Source organism: Chlorocebus sabaeus, chromosome 8 (assembly GCF_047675955.1).
Source record: "Chlorocebus sabaeus isolate Y175 chromosome 8, mChlSab1.0.hap1, whole genome shotgun sequence".
Classification (NCBI taxonomy): Eukaryota; Metazoa; Chordata; class Mammalia; order Primates; family Cercopithecidae; genus Chlorocebus; species Chlorocebus sabaeus.
The window spans coordinates 30857459-30867643 of record NC_132911.1 but is presented as its reverse complement, the minus strand read 5'-3'; the positions used below and the strand labels follow the sequence as shown (position 1 = coordinate 30867643).

General features: G+C 41.7%; 1 pseudogene; it reads left to right on the top strand.

Annotated features, from left to right (window-relative positions):
* Window positions 1-3266: 3266 nt before the first annotated feature.
* Window positions 3267-4423, top strand: LOC119618907 (BTB/POZ domain-containing protein KCTD9 pseudogene; annotated as a pseudogene).
* The last annotated feature ends 5762 nt before the right edge of the window (window positions 4424-10185 follow it).

The following is a 10185-nucleotide window of genomic DNA, read 5'->3' as shown; positions in this document are numbered from 1 at the left end:
ACTCTCAGCCAGTGAGCAATAGCACACACCACACTGCACCACTGAGCCAATGAGAGTGCTATCTGTGTTGTTATTCCATCTACTTTGTGTTCTAACAAACAGTTTTGACTCATGACAAAAATTGTGCAAGAGGCAGTGTTCAACACTTCCCTTCTGAAAGAAACAAAGGAAGACTATCATGGTGGATGTTAAAGAGGCAATTTCAGGCCAAGCATGGTGGCTTCTTCCTGTAATCCCAGTGCTGTGGGAGGATCTCGAGGCCAGGAGTTTAAGACCAGCCTGGACAACATAGTAAGACTCCCATGTCTTCCAAAAATATATATCTCTGTATATATATCCGGGTGCAGTGGTGTGTGCCTGTAGTCCCAGTTACTCAGGAGGCTGAGGTGAGAGGATCCCCTGAGCCCAGGAATTTGAGACTGCAGTGAGCTATGTTCACACCACTGCACTACAGCCTGTGCAACAGAGAAAGGCATTGTCTATGGCATGAAAAAAAAAAAAAAAAGAAGAAGAAACTTCATTGCATCTTAAGTGCTTTCAAAGAAACAACAACAAAAAATAGAAAAATTGATATATAATCAGAGGTTGCTGAATGCCCTTTTACATTTGCAATGAATTATAATCATGACCATAGACGGACCAAAAATCATCAGCAGAGAATTAAGACTTGTCATGGCTTCATGGCTTCCAGAAAATTTGAAGCAGCCCGATAAGCTATTGCCAGTGAATGATGGAGGGAAAAATGCATCTCCATAGAGACTGTGTTATAACAATCCTGTCTGCCACTGACCAAGTTAGTGCTACCAAATTCAAAAAATTAATTTCTCACTACTTCCAAAAGACAGATACCCAGACAGCAGTGTGAAGCGTGGATAAAGGGTGGCAAGAACTGGAGGCACGATTAACAGTTTGGCTGATTTTTAAAATGGATTTACAATAGGGCTTTTATTAATCAGGAGAGATGAAGGTATGCTGCAGTAATAAACTCCAAAATCTCTGATTGAACAAGATAAGGATTAATTTCTCGCTCATGAAAAATCCACAGTGTGTTGAAGGTCACACCACTTAAAATTGATGCCTTCCAAGATCTATGCAAAGGGGAAAGAAGAGCTGGAAGAGTGAAGTAGATTACATCACATCCATGACATTCCAATAGCCCGTGCCCCACTGGCCTAACCAAAAGAGAGACTAGAAAATATAGTCCTCCTGTGAACACAGAAAGGAAAAATGGGGTTCATGAGCCTCCATCAGTCTGTATCACATCGATGTTGTTGAGGACATTATTCACTAAGTCAATGCACTCCTCTCTGTACATCTCAGTACCAGGAATGGGCAACTCATATTTAGTAAGGGGACTTGCATTTTCCTTGAGAAGGAATCTCGCTCTGTCACCCAGGCTGGTGTGCAGTGGCACGATCTTGGCTCACTGCCACCTCCGCCTCCCAGGTTCAAGCAATTCTCATGCCTCAGCCTCCAGTAGCTGGGACTATAGGCACCCACCAGCATGCCTGGCTAATTTTTTGTATTTTAGCAGAGACAACGTTTCACCATGTTGCCCAGGCTGGTCTCAAACTCCTGACCTCGAGTGATTTGTCTGCCTCGGCCTCTCAAAGTGCTGGGATTATAGGCCTGAGCCACCATGCCTGGCCTGGGACATGCATTTTAGCATATAATTTTACCCCAAGATTTCTCTTTCTCTCCCTGCCTACCCCCAATTTCTTCATAAAATGCTTTGTTCTCTTGCTCTTTATTTTTATAAGCTATTTTAAGTTATTTGGGAACGAGGTTAAATACCAATGATTTTTTTTTTTTTTTTTAATACGCCAAACTGTTAATCCTGCCTCCATGCCTGTCACTCTTAATCCACTCTTCATACCGCTGTTCCGGTGACATTTTCTAAGAAGCACATTTTCTAGTAAGCTGTTCAATGGATGGCTCCCTACATAGTACAGGATCAAGTGTCAAGACCTCAGCATGGCATTCCCAGTCCCAGTGATCCAGCATCAGCCTCCCCTTTCTACCCTTATCAACTGTCATTCCCAATTTTGAACCCTGTGCTTCATCCACACACGCACACAAATCTTCCCATGTTGTCTAGAGGTTGGGGTAAAAAAAATCTTGCATTTTTAAAATTTTTATTTTAAGTTCCGGGGTACATGTACAGAATGTGGATGTTTGTTACATAAATGTGTGCCATGGTGGTTTGTTGCACCATCAACCCATCACCTAGGTATTACACCCCTCCATGAATTAGCTACTTTTTCTAATGCTCTTCCTCCCCCCACCCCAGCCTCCAATAAACCCCAGTGTGTGTTGTTCCCTTCCCTGTGTCCATGTGTTCTCATTGTTCAGCTCCCACTTATAAGAACATGCAGTATTTGGTTTTCTGTTCCTGCGAGGGTTTGCTGAGGATAATGGCTTCCAGCTCTATCCATGTCCCTGCAAAGGACATGATCTCTTTCCTTTTTATGGCTGCATAGTATTTCATGGTGGATATGTACCACATTTTCTTTATCCAATCTATCAATGATGGGCATTGGGGTTGATTCCATGTCTTTGCTATTACGAATAGTGCTGCAATGAATAACGTGTGGATGTATCTTTGTGACAGAATAAATCTTGCAGTTCCTAATCATGACATGCAGTCATACCTCCACATTTGCCCATCATAATCTCTCTCCCTGGAGTACCCCCTTCTGCTTTTTTCCAACTTCAAGACTCATATCTCTACAAAGATTTTTTTTTCCAATGACTCTTTGCATTTTTACTATATACCTCTAAGGTAGCAGCTAGCACACTCTACTTGCTATTATTTGTCTAATAGACTTTTCTCCCATGCTAGACAGTGAGCTGCAAAGTCAATGGACAATATTGTACCCATCTTAGAGCCTAGCACAAAGAAACTTTAATAAATGTCTGGGGAATGAATGAATGAATGAATGAAATATAAATGAAGGGAATATATTTATAAAACCTTGAGGATAAAGTACCTGACCCGAGAATAAACCTTGAAGTAGTTGAGATTCAACCACTTGAGGTGCCATTTTGTTATTTATAATAAACCCAAAAATATAAGAGAACCATTAGGGAGTTGTTACAAGTCGGTTAATCACAATGCTTTCAATGTATGTTCTGTTCAGCTCATTAATCTTGGTATTATTATTAGAAGAAAGCCGGCGTGTGTGTGATACGTCTCCAAGGGCGGGAAGGTGGCAAAGGGAGGTGAATCCAAGTGGGTGGAGGGAAGGGAAGGGCGAGAGGAGAAAAAGGTGGGAGGAGGACCAGGCGGGAGGGTGGCAGCTCACTCAGGACCCAGCGGGGCAGCACGATGAGGCGGGTCGCCCTGTTTCTGAACAGCAGCCCCAAGAACGGAAATACTCTAAGAAATACTCTCTTCAGGAGACAGATTCTAAGCCTCCTGAAGGATTGTTAGGATTCCACACAGACTGGCTGACATTAAATGTTGGAGAGCGGTACTTTACAACTACATGGAGCACTTTAGTGAATAAAGAACCTGACAGTATGCTGGCCCATATGTTTAAGGACAAAGGTGTCTGGGGGAAATAAGCAAGATCACAGAGGAGTTTTCTTAATTGACCGAAGTCCTGAGTACGTTGAACCCATTTTGAACTACTTGCATCATGGACAGCTCATTGTAAATGATGGCATTAATTTATTGGGTGTGTTAGAAGAAGCAAGATTTTTTGGAATTTACTCATTGATTGAACACCTAGAAGTGGCAATAAAGAATTCTCAGCCACTGGAGGATCATTCACCAATATCCCGAAAGGAATTTGTCCGATTTTTGCTAGCAACTCCAACCAAGTCAGAACTGTGATGCCAGAGTTTGAACTTCAGTGGTTCTGATCTTTCTCGTTTGGACCTTCAATACATTAACTTCAAAATGGCCAATTTAAGCCGCTGCAATCTTGCACATGCAATTCTTTGCTGTGCAAATCTTGAATGAGCTGATCTCTCTGGATCCGTGCTTGACTGTGCAAATCTCCAGGGAGTCAAGATGCTCTGTTCTAATGCAGAAGGAGCATCCCTGAAACTGTAATTTTGAGGATCCTTCTGGTCTTAAAGTCAATTTAGAAGGTGCTAATCTGAAAGGTGTGGATATGGAGGGAAGTCAGATGACAGGAATTAACCTGAGAGTGGCTACCTTAAAAAATGCAAAGTTGAAGAACTGTAACCTCAGAGGAGCAACTCTGGCAGGAACTGACTTAGAGAAGTGTGATCTCTCTGGGTGTGATCTTCAAGAAGCCAACCTGAGAAGGTCCAACGTGAAAGGAGCTAGATTTGAAGAGATGCTGACACCACTACACATGTCACAAAGTATCAGATGAGAATTTTAGGGGCTGGAGGAAGATGTACAAGATGAAAATGTTTTCCTTATCACTTTTCTTTCTCCACCCACTCAGTTGTCGAAGAAATAACACCGTAAGGAAATTAAAAAAAAAAAAAAAGGAAAAAAAGAAAACATTTAGAGGATTATGCTTGTTCTCAGCGGTGCATAAGGGAAAAAGCTGACTTTTTTTTTTCCATATTCTAATTTTCAACACAAAAGCACGCATTTAATAGATGTAGGGAAACTAGATATTGCTGCCTTTTGAACGGGGTAGGGGGGTTTATCTGATTTTATGGCCAGGAATAGTATCTATTATATTTGCTTTTAAATAGGCATGATGTGGAAATATCATCTTGGTTTGAGATCCATTTGAGGATTTTAATTTATGGAAAGCACTACATATGCAATTATAGTTATTGAATACCTAGATGCAGTATCAATATTTAAATTGTTAAAACTTTATGAAAACTTGGAAAAGGTTGTTTAGGTTTATAAATAGCTTTAGTGATCCCTCCCCTCTTTAAATACCTTTCACACCACATGAATATGGTGAGATCAGACTCCCTAAGACTCTTTTCAGGTTCATTTTTAAAATGTTTACTTTTTAGGACAAAATAGTAGCTAAATTAAAGTAATATCCAGTTCTTACTGATTGAGACAGAGTGGAAAGAAAGACATCATTGTACATCACTGTCATTCCAAAGGTACAGTGGGACTCCGGATGGAGGAAGAACTTACCTATCACTACAACACTTATAAGTGAGAATTTCTCAGAATTTCATTCTAGGCAAGTTCCACTCAACACCAGACCAAGCAATTCTACCTATTTACACTGTTAGCCTAATTTTCTCATACAATCATCACAAGCAGAGGAAGATACTTCAAAACCAAAAAACCAAAGTACATCATTAATATTCATTTAATTCAAATACCAAATAGTTTATATAGGGCCAGCTTAGAAATAGATACTAAATCCAGAGCTACTGCAATCAAAGTTTATATGAATGAAGATGGTAGAGTTGCCTGCTAAAAGACAACGTAATATAATCGCAGCTAGAACCCTAGAGTGGGGAATGAGGAATTTTAAACACATTTGATTACAGCCACCAAAAATATATATATAAAGTAAAAATAAAGGCATTTGGCTGGTCCAAGATGTAATACCAATCAGTCAGCACCTGTGATTCTTTTACTTATATATATTTTTTAAACAAATTTTGGCCCAATTTTCTTGAGTCATTATCTCTCTGCAGCAGCAGAGGAAGGGCCTGTACCTCCCTACCAATGACCTGGTGTCCTTACTTCTACCCGAAGAGCAGGGATATTAGCTGTGTCCAAATGGATTCTGAACTCTACAGACTCATCAACATGAGGCAAGCAATCATTGAAAACCACCTGTGTCTCCTTTGGGAGAATGACATATCCTTAGTATTTACGTATCATTATTCTTCTATATCTACATATGCAAAGCTTTCCTTAACAGTAAAGGGTACATATGCATGGTGGGAGGAGATCAGATCTTTAAAAGTGAAGGAAAGCAACTTCAGAAATGAATTATTTTCTTTGCTTTTTATTTTTACCAAGACAGAGAAGTATTGTATTGAGAGATAATCTATTTTCATAGTCAATATGTGCCTAAATTATATTTAAATCATTTCACTCACTCTATACTATATTTTCAGGAATTACAGAATGTGTTATTCATTCACTTAAAGGTACCTCTGTAGAAATAACCTAAAACTGCAGAAGGATCTGAAAGATCTAAACATAGTGTGCTTAGAAACTGCAGATTTTAGATCTAATGGATACTGCATTAATAAACAATAGAAGAAGAAGAAGAAGAAGAAGAAGAAGAAGAAGAAGAAGAAGAAGAAAGAAGAAAGAAGAAAGAAGAAAGAAGAAAGAAGAAAGAAGAAAGAAGAAAGAAGAAAGAAGAAGAAAGAAAGAAGAAAGAAAGAAGAAAGAAGAAGAAGTAGTAGTAGTAGAAGGAGGAGGAGGAGGAGGGGGAAAGGAAAAGAAAAGAAGGAAAAGAAGAAGAGAAAGAAGAAGAAGGAAGAAGAAGAAGGACGAAGGAAGAAGAAGAAAGAAGAAGAAGGAAGAAGAAGGAAGAAGAAGAAAGAAGAAGAAGGAAGAAGAAGGAAGAAGAAGAAAGAAGAAGAAGGAAGAAGAAGAAAGAAGAAGAAAGTCAGCACCTGTTCACAGGAATACTAGGTGATTGTAGCTGGTCTTGAATTCCCTAAAAAGCAGAAATCTGATTCCCAGGGCTGACCAGGAAGAATGTTGCAAGGGGCAAAATGATTGTTGTCTGCATCAGACACACTCCTGCCTTCTCACTCCTTTGAGGGATGATGCTAAATGATGCTAAGTGTTGGAGAAGGAACGCACTTGACCACCCAGGTCAACCCAGCACTGCATTCTAGTCTCTGCCTTTCTCCAGCAACTGGCTGTGTGGGATCAAGGACGTCACCTCTCCCTGGGCCTGTTTTTCTCCCCTTAGAATGAAAGGTGCACTAGAGATCTAATTCAAAATGCCAACTTTTATAGCCACACACCCAAATCTTTCTTTGTATTCTCTTTGACAGCAGACCCCTTCCTTGTGTCTCTCTGGAGGGCATTCATTTCATACAGATTTCTTGCCTTCTTAGGTTTCTGGCCAGGTGGAGTTGAGCACATGGTTGCAATGCCTCTCTGCTTTCTGTCCGCCTCCCCCAAACCCCGAGCCCCTAACTTACTCCCTTATTTAAAATCTCTTTTCACTGAATACCATGATAATCTTAGTGATCAGTTTCCATGATGAAAACAATTGCATTCTGTTTCTTAAAGACTTGGTCCCGTTCATTTTTAAATTCCAGTCAATATTTGATCACGTCTCTTTCTCTTGTGGCTCCTGTGGCTGAGGGTGAGAAGGTGAGGGATGCTGTAGGGGACACAGTCTGTTCTCACGCACCTCCCCTTCCCTCTTTCTCTTCCTTGTATCTGCTCCTTTGGTCTTGGGGTAAAAACAGGAGCAAGAGTGAACTTGGCATTCCCTCCCAAGGCCATTAACTGCCCTCCTAGATCTCTGGTCTTTAGTGTAAGGTAGGGGGGTAGATGCTCCACAGGCCCCTTGGAGAGAGGGCTCATTCCCAAACAGATGGGCTCTTAGAGTAACTGGGCCAATTGCTGCTGGCTTTAATGTGCATTAATTTAACCCATAATGTAGCAGCCCAGGGCCTCTGTAGCCCCAATCGCTTCTTCCCTCATGGCCAATTCTTCAGCCAGTAGGCCCTTGTAGTATCCAACTTCCATAGTTGGCAATAACCTGAAGCTTGAGGCAAGGAAACACTGACTTCCTTCCCACCTGCCACAGATCTCTCCCCAGAAAGCCTTTGTCCTGTTCCAATAACACAGCAGCAGCCCAGCAAGTCTGCTAGATAAGCAGATGCCTGCTTAGAGACCCTACTGTATGTTACTTCACTTGTTATTAACTGAACTGTTTGTAAGAATATAAGGCAGCTCCTTCACTAATGGTTCTCTTGGGGGCTTGCCTGCCTTGGCTCTGGAAAGAAAAAATCCCCACTTTCCCTCCAGCTTGAGGAGGAGAAGGACAAGAATAGCTTCACATCTCAAACACTGCTGTCCTCCAACAGGCAGCATTCCTCTTCCCCCTCCAGGTCCTCTTCTCATATCCAGAGGAGGGGGGGTCAGGTGTTGTGGGAGGCAGTTGGGTCTGTTCTCTGAGTGCTTCCCAGGAAGCCCTGAATGGTGTGGCTGGTCCAGAGCACTAACTGTCCCTCCAACTTAGAGTACAGAATGCTTGCTGTAGTTTTTCCTCAATGTGAGCCTTAGTAATCAAATTGAGAAAACAGGATCACGTTCAGCACCCTGCAGCATCTTGTTACATATTCCTGTATGTTAATACTGCATTAATATCTGGCCAGGCCCACACTGATAATCCCAACACTTTGAGAGGCCAAGGCAGGAGGATCACTTGAGGCCAGGAGTTGGAGACCAGCCTGGGTAACATAGCAAAACCCTGTCTCTACAAACAAACTTAAAATAAATAGTGGTCCCAGCAGTAGTCCCAGCTACCCAGGAGGCTGAGGCAGGAGGACCCCTTGAGGCCAGGAGTTCAAGACTGCAGTAAACTATGACCACATCACTGCACTCCAGCCTGGGTGAGTGAGACCGTGTCTCTAATAAATAATAATTTTTATAATATTTCATTAATATCCGTCTTCCCTGCTATACTATAAGGCCATGACAACAAGACCCATGTATGTATGCTTTGCTCAAGATTGAACTCCAGCTGCTTAGAATACCTAGCCAAAACAAAATTTTTTAATGTCCAATATTTATTGAATGAATGAGTGAATAAAACTCCTCTTAGTCATTTTGCCCCCATGACCACAGCTGATTGGACCAGAGCTGGGGACATGACGGAAGAAGAACCAATACATGCCAATACCAATACTATGAGCCAAGCAAATGATATCAGGAGAGAACTGGATCCAAAAGACAGGAGGACTAGACAGCCTGTATTGAGTTATTATTGAGTATCTAGAAGGCTGCATGCAGCTCAGATGGGACAGCTATGTGCATGATAAAATAGAAAATGCTGATCTAGGGCCAGGCACGGTGATTTATGCCTATAATTTCAGCACTTTGGGAGGCCAAGGCAGGAGGATCACTTGAGGCCAGGAGTTCTAGACCAGGCTGGGCAACATTACAAGACCCTGACCCTATAAAAAATAGAAAAAAAAAAAAAAGGTCTGGGCATGGCGGTTCACGCCTGTAATCTCAGCACTTTTGGAGGCCGAGGCAGGCAGATCATCTGAGGTCAGGAGTTCAAGACCAGCCTGGCCAACATGACAAAACCCCATCTCTACTAAAAATACAAAAATTAGCCCAGCACAGTGGCATCTGCCTCTAATCCCAGCTACTCGAGAGGCTAAGGCAAAAGAATCACTTGACCCCAGGTGGAGGAGGTTGCAGTGAGCCCAGATTGCACCACTGCACTCCAGCCTGGGCAACAGAGTGAGACTCTGTCTCAAAAAAAAAAAAAAAAAATCAGCCAGGTGTGGTAGCACATGCCTGAGTAGTAGTTTCAGCTCCTCAGGGGGCTGAGCCAGGAAGATCACTTTAGTCCATGCATTCTAGGTTACAGTGAGCTATGATCATGCCACTTCACTCCAGCCTGGGTGACAGAACAAGACCCTATCTCAAAAAAAAAAAAAAAAAAAAAAAAAAAAAAAAAAAAAATTGCCAATCATGAAACAGGGAGATTAGGAAAAGCAAAGGAAATAGACTACCTGGCCTCAGACAAGAAAAGAGAATTCTCTTTCCTGACCCTCTAGTTGTTGGTGTTAGCATCTATGAGGCCCATATCTACTTTCTTATTCCCTGAGAGAGTCCAGTATCCTTCCAGTGATTTCTCTTTCAACCTAGTTTGATGGAACTACAGTCCTTGCAACAGACTGTGACACTGAGAAATGGTGCTCCATGCCAGTGAATTCTCTAGGTTATTTAACTTGTCATTACTTGACTTGTTTGTAATAATCTGGTCTTTGTACATGCATCCTATAGATGTATTCTCAGAATTTGTAGAACATAATTTAATATTTTTCTTAATGACTCAGAGTCACCTGTTATATTAAAGAGATGGTCCTTCGGTCTCCAAATTTGCTGCCAGCTGTCACCAGCAGAGCACCTTTTCTCTTAAAATGGTCCTTCGAATTCATTGCAAAGCTTTTTTGAGGAACCAGCTCTTCAAACTGATTCTACATGGGTGGAGACTCCAACAGGCCACTCTGAGGAAGGGTTTGCTTCCAAATGGATGGTGGTTCTTGGCAACA